The following is a 12,399-nucleotide window of genomic DNA, read 5'->3' as shown; positions in this document are numbered from 1 at the left end:
ATTCTGGTATTTTTCTTTCTATTCCAGATTTCAACCAATGTCGAAACGGTTCAAGGTAGTTGATGTTTCCAAGCCTCTAACTCCCACACCAAAACTGGACTGGGAACTCTGTGTTCTGTGTCAAGCTGATAAAGAAGAGTCCCTACAGTGTCCTGCTGCAACTAAAAGAAAAGATTCAGGTGCTGGATACAAGACATTTGAGACAATATGTTAGCATTCATTGAACTAGGTGAGCTGCCACAAGATATGGACTTACAACAACTAGATGAAGGCCAAGGGATAGCTGCCACTCTGGCTGCCCACCAAACCAAGTGCACAAGTCATGAGGGTGAAATACAACACTACCAAGCTACGACGGGCACAGAAAAGAGGTCATTCTAAAGGAAGCCCTGCCGCCAGTACAAGCGAACTAGATCTAAGGCAGCTTGTGTCGAAAACATACGCAATCATCTATGCTTCTTCTGCCACCAACAGCTTGGTTCAGAGTTTCATCAAGTAGCGACACTGGAACCCTAGATAAACACGTTCCGCAACGCTGCCGAGTTTCTTGAGGATACCACTCTGTTAGCCCAACTGAGTGCTGGGGATATGGTGGCAAGAGAGGCCAAGTACCACAAGAAATGTTTGACATCCCTATACAACCGCGTGAGGGCAGCAAAAACACTTGCTGAGGAAAGTCAGAGCAAAAGTAAAGTAGATGTCATTTCAGCAATAGTCCTGTCTGAACTGGTAACATACATAGAGGAAACTGCAAAAGAAGAGGACTCTGCTCCTGTGTTTCACGATGGCAGACCTCACTAAGCTGTACACAACGAGAATGGAACAGCTTGGCATTGTGCTGGAAACACGAGTCCATACAACCAGACTCAGGAGCGAATCCTGGCATATTTGCCTGATCTGCAGGAGCACAGAAAGGGAACGAGATATCCTGCGGTGGTATAAGGAAGACATTGGCAGTGCACTAGCCAAAGCATGTCAACATGACATTGACAGTAATGCTGTGCACCTGGCACGAGCTGCCCGCATTATAAGGAAGGATATGTTCCAGTCATCTCAGGCTTTCAATGGTTCCTTCTCAGACAAATGCCAAGAAGAGTCTGTGCCACAACTGCTGCTGACAATGGTCTCCATGATGCTAGAGGGTGCAGGCATCAAAAACCAGGCACGTCAATCATCATCCTCAGCATCTTTGACCATAGCTCAACTAATCAAATACAACATTGTGAAACATGAGAGAAGAGGTGCAGGCACAGACATGCACACAGCATCAGTCAAGAGACTCCCTTGCCAATATATCTTGGCTTGATGCTTCATGCCCATACGAGAAAGAGGAATTAGTTGACACACTATCTGGACTAGGGATCAGCATTGCATATGATAGAGTGCTACGGATCTCTGCAGAGCTGGGCAACGGGACATGTCAGCGTTTTCAGATGGAAAAGGTGGTTTGCCCCCAAAGCTCGCAGTAGAGTGTTCACCACAGCAGCTGTGGATAATATAGACCACAATCCCAGCTCCACGACAGCACATGACTCATTCCATCGAACTGGTATTTCATTAATACAACATCCAGACTATGACAATCAAGGCACAGACTGAGGTATTGTCATCATCGGGGGTATCTCCAATGTCAAGGCTGTGGGTGACCTTCCACGGTATTATACAGATGTACAGCCAGTTACTTCACCTGCCCAAAAAAAACCATGTACCAGCTGGAACCCAAGCATCACTGCAGAGGAATCTTGCACAAGCTGAGCTCGATAAAGAGAAGAAGTGGCTCCAGGCTGTGAAGGATGCATGTGACAGTGGCAATACGCAGAATCCATGAAACATTTCGTGGGCTGCACATCATGCAGAGAGCCAAGCAGCGCAGCATACAATATTCACAGTCACACCCATGCCTTGCTACCCCCTCTTCCATGACCAAGCCCACTCAGTGGCAATGATGCCATGGATATAGTGAAAGCAGCGGTCAATGAGCTAAATCCTGGACAGATACCCGTCATCACACTGGACCAACCACTGTATGCAATTGCCAAGGAGGTGCAATGGAACTGGCCAGACACATTTGGTGAAGATCTATTTGTAGTAATGCTAGGCGCTCTACACACAGAGATGGCAGTTGGAAGACAGCAGGAAACTGGCTGCAAGACAGTGGTTGGGACAGAGGCATTGGTTCAGGCAGAGATAGCAACAACAGGCACAGCAGACTCCTTCCTGCATGCAGCTCATGTCAGCCGTACAAGACACGCCCCCACAGGTAACTGCTGCTGCCCTGCACATACTTCAGCACCATGCATATAATAGATACAAAGAAAGAGCGACAGCAAGAGATGAGGAACTATTGCAGTTTGAGGCATGGTGTGACATGAGGAGCAGTGCATGTCCCCAGTTTCAGTGCTGAGCCACTGTACTTCACCTGGAGCTCTCTATACTCCTCATCATACGTTCACTTAGAGAGTCGAACTTCACACTGTACATGGACACCCTACCAGAGCTAGCTGCATGGTTGCTGCATTGGATCATGTCCACTATGCTCGCTGGTTTCCAGTGCACATCAGGGGACCATGGTTTGCCTTGCAGAGAAACATCCAGATGTTGCTGCCAAGTTCCATATGGGCCACTTCACATCCAAGATGACCAGGCATGCTTTTTTCCGACCCATTGCCTTAGACCAGGCACATGAGCAAAACAATGCCATGGTCAAAGGTGATGGCGGGGTGGCAGTGGGTCTCACTGAAAATCCAAGTGCCCTTTGACGGTGGATGGTGGCTGGCCCTGAAGTTGCTCCAGTCTCACAGAATTTGAGACCTCACAACAACTGCACCAAAGAGGAGAGCACACCCACCACCATGAGCAAATCAACATTGTACAGAAGAAATTTGTCCAAAATGTTCGTGCACTGACAGCAGTCATCGAGGAGATGGGCAACCCCTTTGAAGAAAAAAGCACAGATTTGCTGGTCCTAGACACACAGGAGATCCTGGGCCCAGCTGCAGTAGAGAGTGTGCGTACAGCTGTGCAGACGGGGCGAGATCAGTTCCATTTATTTGTGAAGGAACGTCTGGCAGACAGATCCAAACCACTCAATAATGTCATCAAATGCAACAAAACTTCCATTATTTGCATCCATCAAGGTGAAAAGTGCCAATAAGAGCAAGCAAACAACTCGCCTCTGTCAAGGAGTGATTCAGAGCTTTTCTCCAGACTATACATCGCATGCCCAAAAAAAAAACCAAACCAGAGATGGCGATCTCGAGCAGTTCTTCAAACATGAGAACAGTGCACACCGCCTGCACTATCACAAAATGGACGGATCCACTTTGGTTCCAAAATCTGACTTGCTGAGGCCTTGGAAACAGCTTGTTGAACCAACGTCTCACCCACCACAAGTCTCTTCTGTGATCCTCGATGGGGCTGCAGTGGTTCAAATACTGAACCCTGGCCACAGCAAAACATTTCTTGACTATGCCACAGACGTACTTCGTTCCATACATTCTGTCAACAGCTTCAAAATCATTCTCGTTCGGATCTAGTGTGGGACCGCTATGCAAACTCAGGCAGCTTGAAGGCAACTGCAAGGGCTAACAGAGGCAAGGGAATCCGCAGACGTGTTACTGGCACTGCCCTCTTACCAGCGGGGAACTCGGCAACACATTCCTCCTTGTCGACAAGAACAAAAAGGAAGAACTCTTCCGCTTCCTGTCTAAGCAGGTCATGGAGTCCATCAATGTGCCAGAGAACAGCTGATTGCTATGACGGTGAACAGGTAATCTGAATCCCCCTGTTTATATCATATGTCAATACATGTACCCACATTGTCATGGATCTGTAATATAAAAATTAATGTTAATTTCATATAGATTTTTTTGATGATCAGTTGACCGCCTTCACCAAATATATGACATTTTTATGCTTATATCAACAGGTCATTGCTGTACCACCCTTTGAAGACACAGCAGCTTTGGCCCCATGCAATCACGAGGAAGTGGACACGCGCATGATGGTTCATGCAGCAGATGCTGTTTAAATCTGGACACCGCAGAACAGAATACTCATCCGTACCGTGGACACAGATGTGGTGGTTCTTGCTGTGTGGATGGCCAGGAGCATACATGAGGCCAGTCGATGAACTATGGCTAGCAATTGGTACTGGCAAGAGCTTCCGCTACATAGCAGCACACAAGCTGGCTGCTTCACTGGGGCCAGACAAATCCAAGGCACTGCCAGTCTTCCATGCAATCACAGGGTGTGATACAGTCTCGAGCTTTGCAGGTCATGGCAAGATACCTGCATGGGCAGTATGGGACATTTTCCAGAAGTGGACAAATGCATTTCTGACCTTGGCATCTGCACCAAGTGAGATTTCTGAGGACACATGGCAACCCTGGAGAGATACATAGTACTCCTGTACGACCGAACATGTACATGTTCAGAGGTGAATCTGGCAAGGAAGAAACTCTTTGCAAAGAAAGCGTGATCTATTGAAGCAATACCTCCAACACAGGCAGCCCTAGAACAGCATGTGAAGTGGGCAACGTACCAGGGTGGATATTGTTGGGGGCAGTCTCTTGTCCCACGCTGCACTCTACCATCACCATGTGACTGGGGGTGGGTGGAAAATGACGGACAGTTTGATCCTTTGTGGACAACACTACCAGAAGCTGCCAAATCCTGCTATGAACTGATCTCTTGTGGGTACAAAAAAGGTTGCAGTGGGAGATGAAGTGTAAGAAAGCAGCTCTGAAATGCACAGCACTATGCGGCTGTGATGGTGATTGCTCAGACTGATTTGGAACTGTGCAGAACTTACGTGTTATTGAATTGACTGATACGCAAGTTCTCTTGCTTGTCGTGTGTATAATTACATGCATATAAATGTACATAATAATTATGGGATTATCACTTGATTATCAGTTGATAATGTGAATTAAAACATGTTTCATTACAACTATTTAATTTCCTTTGGCTTCACATTTGTACATCTAGACACCAGAATCAAGTATATAGCTGGCACATAACCAAATATATCAGTCATAAATTTCTCTTTTTTTTTAGCCTACCATCTTTGAACAATCCAATATGGCGTCACCAAATCAACTTCTAACTAGAACCATTCAATTCCTTGACCTCAAAATATGTATATCTAGACACTAAAACCAAGTCTCTAGCTGGTATATAAACCAGAATTATCTGTAATTAAAGATTTGTAAGCCGCCATTTTGAAATCCAATATGGCGGCCACTTTTTTGGGGTTACTACAAAAGTGGTTCCATATCTGAAAATGTTTCCAATATAATATTCTATCATTCCTCCAAGTTTGGTGCTTCCATCACCAAATGCACAATTCTTATGAATTTTTTTTGCTATGCCGCTGTACTAATAGCGGTTCTCGCGGTTTTAAATACCTTTATCAGTTATATCTTGTATCTATAGAATTAATGCCGCAAGTAGCCTTATACGGTACGCCGCTAGAAACACTTTTCCACATATTCAAGCCAACCATTAATTTATCTATATATAAAAAATATAATAAATAAATAAATATAAAAAAATAAAAATAAATATGGATACAAGTGGAGTCATAAATAACACATCCGTAAGAAGTCGGAAGGGTTACAAATTATAATAAAAAAAGGAAAAAAAAAGGAATCACGATAAAATCAAATAAGCAAAACGTAACCATAGATAATTTAAATATCCAAATATATATGCGTAAAGATTTGAACTCTAACTTAACGCTTTAGTAATGACAAATAAGCTAAAAGTTCAAAACACAATATCCAAAATCTACTGACTAATGTCTTCCCGGTGATTTATATTCGTAGTCAATGAAAAAAAAAATTAAATAAATAATAAATAAAATAATAATAAATAAAATAAATAAAATAAAATAAAAGAGATTTAAAGTCAGGAAGTCTAGAACAGTGAAAATGTTATCTATGAAATAATCCTATATGAATCTTATACAGGGCTAATAATATATATAGAATTTGTATGGAAACCTTTTTCATATAGTTTGAATAAGGAATATTTAATTTAACATAATTACAATTATGCAGTTTTCCAACATGAAACTAATATATTGTTCAATTTTGGTACTGTTTTTTTTCAGACATTCTTCTCATGTGGGTCGAGTATTAAAAAACAAAAAATTTATCCTAAAGTCGTATCTCTTACAGCAAGTAACGTAACTCTTAGCTGGCTGAGAGCAATCTCCTGCCAAGTGACGACGTCATCATTGCCGTATCAGCATTTGTTCCTTTTAACCTCAATAATCTTGCTTACACAGGCTTCATCGTGTGTCGTCTCTGCTTGCAACAGCAGATTGACTGGAGAAAGGAATGCTCAGCTCATGAACTTCACTGTGGTTCATAGGTCACATGACAGGCCACATAACATATTCTTATCCGTGTGTGTAAGCAAGTAGTTAAGGACTTGCAATCATTTTGAAATTAATGAACAAAATAAGCAAATAGAATTTCTATAACAACAAAATGAATTAATTTTTTTTTCTGAACCTCATAGACATTTAGAAGTATCAAGATATGTATATATGAAATATTTACTTGCAACATTAGCCTATTACAGTTCAAGTAAAACATTCATGGGAAAATGTCACATTTTCTTGAAAAACCCAAAGTTTATTTAGAAATTAGTTACATAGTGGGTGTTCGTTGCATCTCCTACCTATTAATAATGTTTTTTAAAAGTTAACCTCAGAGGATGTGCGCGAGAAGATTGAATATGAAACTGTTGTTAGAGCACATAGGATCAGATTTTATCACAACTTAATTTCAGTTAGCATAGAGAAATACAGAATCATGATTAATCTTCTCTTTGACTCTTATGTTGCCTGGCAATCTTACAAATAGCTCCGTTTCACACTTCTTTGTCTAGTAACTTACTACCAGTAATATCGAATTTTCTTTGGGATTCGTATTGAATATCTGTTTTATTTTTTTTTATAATTATGGATATTTTTACAGTCCTCATAGACCTGGATAGGTTTTCACTCATTGTTAATGCCATGGATAAAAAAGTTTGTACAGTGGACTCTTTTTGGTGAATTCCAAAATATCAGCGAATTCATGTGGGTTAAGTCTGGTCTAAATGGCTCTCTTCCCTCCCCTGTATTTGGATGTTGTCTGAATTTACTTTGCCCTTGTGACAAGTATAATTTAACTTGCAGGCTGATTAATGGAACCTGGTTACAGTATCCTGCAGTACGAGAGTTTCACATCGCAACTTCAAAAAAATCGTTCGTCGCAGCGGACGGCTACAGTCAAGTAACAACCGCCTACAATGTGAAAGGAATTTCATGGACTTCTTCGACCGACACCGTATCTCGTCGTTAATCTCGTTTTAATGCGGAACGCTCCGGCGGCTGTCGGAATCGACTACGAATGGGACATACTTCCGACAATTACGACCCGAATTACTTTGCTGGCGAAGGACTCGTGCTGGGGATGTTTTTTTTATTCATCGCGAACGTAATCGTGTAGCTTAGGATGCAGAGAATAAGTATGAGCGCAAAATGGAACGTTGACCCCGCCCAGGCAAATTTTCCCCTTGTTTTAACCCATTGAAAAAGGCCGTTTCATTTGGCTAAAGGTGGTTGTCTGGAACTGTGTAATGGACGAAAAGTGGTTCGAAAGCTAGTTAAAAGTGAAGTAGTATAACCTCGGTCATGTATCCTATATATATATATAAAGTATCATGTATCCTATATATATAAATGATCATAAATAACAGAATCGAAATATATTTTTTGCGTGTACGCACTGGGGAATCTCTTACATAAATGATCATAATAACAGAATCTAAAATATATCTTTGCGTGTACGCAGTAGGAATCTTATTTAAAGTGCACATATATTAATCATAATTATATGAATCCTATACATATGTATAAACAAATCAGGTAGCCTATAATCAATCAGTTACCTTTTATCTTAACAATATCCGCAGATATATAACAGTTAGCATAAAAATCAACGAATCAATCAGCATAAACATTAATAATTTTATCAATTCATATATGAAATTTTTTATCAGTTAAAATATGATTTTTATCATGTTAATCTTCCCATTCTATGCAATTATTTCAGAGTACATTAGTATTTTCTGTAGCATATGTATCTTAATGAGATGAAGTTGAAAAACTGTATCATTATATATCACGTTGATCACTATTATTTACCAATATCATTGTTTTATATTTTATTACTTGAATCAATTCATGTACACAATGCATATTTACATATATATATATATATATATATATATATATAATATATATATATATATATATATATTCACATGGTGTCTGTATCACACTCCTATAAGTCAAATGCAAGTCAAGTTTGAGTAATATTCAGTAGTTGGTTTTGGTAGCTGACCGAGCTAATGTAAGTGTTTTACATAATAAAAATATGGAATGTTAGTCCATTATATAATAAAGTCTAAAACTAAAGAGGTCAACCAGATTGCTTGCAGGAATGTGATCAGACTAGAGACGCTAAAGATGACGTATACAATAAGTATGTAGGCTAAGATAACATGCCGTCACCTGTAGTCATTCAATTGTTTATAAACATTAGTCCAAGCTCCCTGCTTGAGACAACTACCCGACCTACGTGATCTCTAGTGTTTCTCTTTTGATTGTGTGTTCGTATGAAACTATGTCATTGTATGTATGTTCATATGTTCGAACTCACTGTCTGGTTCCTTCATAACTTGTAACAGAGATGGTAGACAGGAGAACAGAGTTAGCTATCGACATTAGAAGACCTGTACCTCTTTACCTAAGCTTTATCATGTAGAGGAATAGGATTAGCCATCATCATTGGCAGAAGCGATCAAGCTATCGTTATTAGAAGACTTGTACAATCATATCTGATCTTCACCATGTAAAACTTCAGAAGAATATATATTTTTATACTTAGTGTTTTCTACAAGAACCTCACCGAACCATGAGTTTAACACATCGTCGTAAAGATAATACCGACTTCGTAAGTGATCTACAAAACCCCAGACACTCCGTTGAAGATGGAAGTGCAATACCAACCGACTTAGCGTATAGATTATCGCTAGTCTAACATTACCTCATAGGGCGCCTTATCATACAAGGCACAAGCCCTAATAATAGTACTCATAGGTCATGGAAAAAATATCCACTGTCTGGACTCTCTCTCTCTCTCTCTCTCTCTCTCTCTCTCTCTCTCTCTCTCTCTCTCTCTCTTCACGCGAGGCCTTGGAATGGTATTCCTTGGCAGGGTGTTTCTGCACAGACTTTAGTAGACTACTAATTAATGTAGTGGGGAAGTAACAAGATATGCCCTTGGAGACGGCTGAATTCAGTGGTAATTTTCTCTCGTCTCTCTCTCTCTCTCTCTCTCTCTCTCTCTCTAGTCTGGTAGTACACGTTTTATGTTTTAAGAATAACTGGCTGGCGTGTTCATGTACGTTATTATGTAAGTTTTCATGTGTTTGCATGTATATCTATCTATTTATCTTTAGACTATAATAGATAGATATATAAGATATACTAGACAGAGATATATATGAAATATACTTTATCTTTATATATATATATAATATATATATATATATATATATATATCTATATATATATATATATATATATATATATATTATTATTATATATATATATAAACTATAATATAATTACATTATTATATATATAAGAATATATATTATATATTATGTATGTATGTATGTTTACATATATATCTAACATATATATAACTGTATATATTACATACATATAACATATACCATAGTGTATATAATCACATTATATATTGTATAATCATAGGTATGTATGTATAATAACCAATCAATATATATGTATATATAATATATAGATATATGCACACATGCATGCATACTTACATATATACGTACATGAACACGCCAACCAGTTATTCTTAAAACATAAAACGTGCACTACCAGACCAGAGAGAGAGAGAGAGAGAGAGAGAGAGAGAGAGAGAGAGAGAGAGAGAGAGAGAGAGGAGAGAGAAAATTACCACTGAATTCAGCCGTCCTCCAAGGGCATATCTTGTTACTTCCCCACTACATTAATTAGTAGTCTACTAAAGTCTGTGCAGAAACACCCAATTTACGTACACACATATATATATATATATATATAATATTATATATATATATATATACTATATATATATATATATGTCGTGTGTACGTAAATTGTGATGTCTGTGTAATTACTCCTCACATCAGAATCTCTGAGCCTGTAACCAATGAAAAATAAAAATGTTCTAACACGTCATAGGAAGATTGAACTCGTCGAGATTTTCAATCAGGGAGTCAAATTAGAGATAATGGACCCCAAAGCCTTTTAACTTCTTTTGTCTGTCCTTCGTAGCCTCCCATGGACGACCTCGATTCTTTCTTTCATTTCTCTAATGAAGTTAATTCTATTTGCAGATGCAGGGGTGAGCAACGGGTAGGAGGGGATAAGAGGGCGGGGTGATGTGGAGGAATTGATTTTGAGGGGAAAAAAGACGGACCAAGAGCAGTTCCATACACACACACACGCACTTTATATATATATATATATATATATATATATATATATATATATATATATATATATTTATACATACATATATCTATTCGAGTTTGTACTCATGTTGTATATATATATAATAGAAATAATATATGTACCATATTATATAAAATAAATATGTAGATATTATATATAATTATATAGATATATATATAAACTAAATAATTACATACCAAATAACAGACAGACAGAAATCGACAGACAGCTAAACAGATATACATACATATATATATATATATATATATATATATATAATATATATATATATATATATATATATATATATATATAGACTGGTAAAAATGTTCTGTAACAACAGAATTCCATCTAATAAAAGGAGCCCATAAAAACACCAAAATATAGAGAAAAAGTACTATATTTCAGAGACTGCTGTCTCCCTCTTCAGGGTAGATGAAGGTATATATATATAATATATATATACAAATATACGTTTATTATATATATATATATATATATATATATATATATATATATCAAACAAAAACAACCAGAGAGAAGCATCCATAGCTAATTAGACATACTCTTCCTAAACAAATAATACCATTTTTAAAAAATCGAGTAAATGAAATGCGGCGTGCAGACCCCGTAGAGATTAACAGCAGTCCCACACTCAATTCCCTCAATTGCGTAACAAACCAGCCTTAGTCGACAAAGCAGTGAAGCATTTCCCTCCCCTTGATGAAGAGACCTCGCCCAGCCCTACGTCTGACATATGGAAGTCGTTCCGATGAATAATGTACCAATGTACTGCCACAATTCAATAAATATCCCCATAAGCACAAAGCCAAGGCTAGGGTGGTATGAGAAAGGGTAATGACACAGTGGGTAATAACTGTGAGAAAATGGATGGAATTCGTAATTATTCAATAAACGAAGGAGGGAGAGTCGATAGGAGTATTTAGTAAGTATATTGGTAGGTTAAATAAACAAATTAGATCAAAGTTCTGTGTGTATGTCTGAGAGAGAGAGAGAGAGAGAGAGAGAGAGAGAGAGAGAGAGAGAGAGAGAGAGAGAGAGAGAGAATAAGTTGATTTTTGTCGTCACATTTTCCCTCTGCTTTCAAAAATAAAAATAAGATTAAATTACATTAGCACCAAAATAAAAAGACAAATCTTACAACCGTTTTAGAATTTCCACAAAAACACCAAACGTACCTGAAAAGAGAGAAGAGAGAAGAAAGGAATAAGGAATAATCATAGACGAGATTAATGCAGTCCTATAAACAAAGAAAAATAATCTATATTTCTCTAGTGTTTATAGTGGAATTATACGAAATCGAAAGGGAAAAATAACATTATTTTTTTATGTTTGAATCATCTTTGCTCAAAACTTTGATATAAAAACAAATAATTCTGAAGCTGGAATATATTAATATCAAACATAAGTGTGAATTTCCCTCAAACGCAAACAATTCTAAGACTGAATTATACAAACATCTCAACACATACACGTACATTTCCCTCGAACACAAACAATTCTAAGACTGAATTATACAAAAATCACAACACATACACGTACATTTTCCTCATACACAAACAATTCTAAGACTGAATTACACAAACGTCACAACACATACACGTACATTTTCCTCAAACATAAAAAACTCTAAGACTAAATTATGCAAACATCACAACACTTACACGTACATTTTCCTCAAACACAAACAATTCTAAGAATGAATTACACAAACATCACAACACATACACGTGCATTTCCCTTAAACACAAACAATTATAAGACTGAATTACACAAACTTCAAA

The sequence above is a fragment of the Macrobrachium nipponense genome, chromosome 28 (genome assembly GCF_015104395.2).
Source record: "Macrobrachium nipponense isolate FS-2020 chromosome 28, ASM1510439v2, whole genome shotgun sequence".
NCBI lineage: Eukaryota > Metazoa > Arthropoda > Malacostraca > Decapoda > Palaemonidae > Macrobrachium > Macrobrachium nipponense.
The sequence above is the reverse complement of the archived record's forward strand: the minus strand, read 5'-3'. Positions refer to the sequence as shown.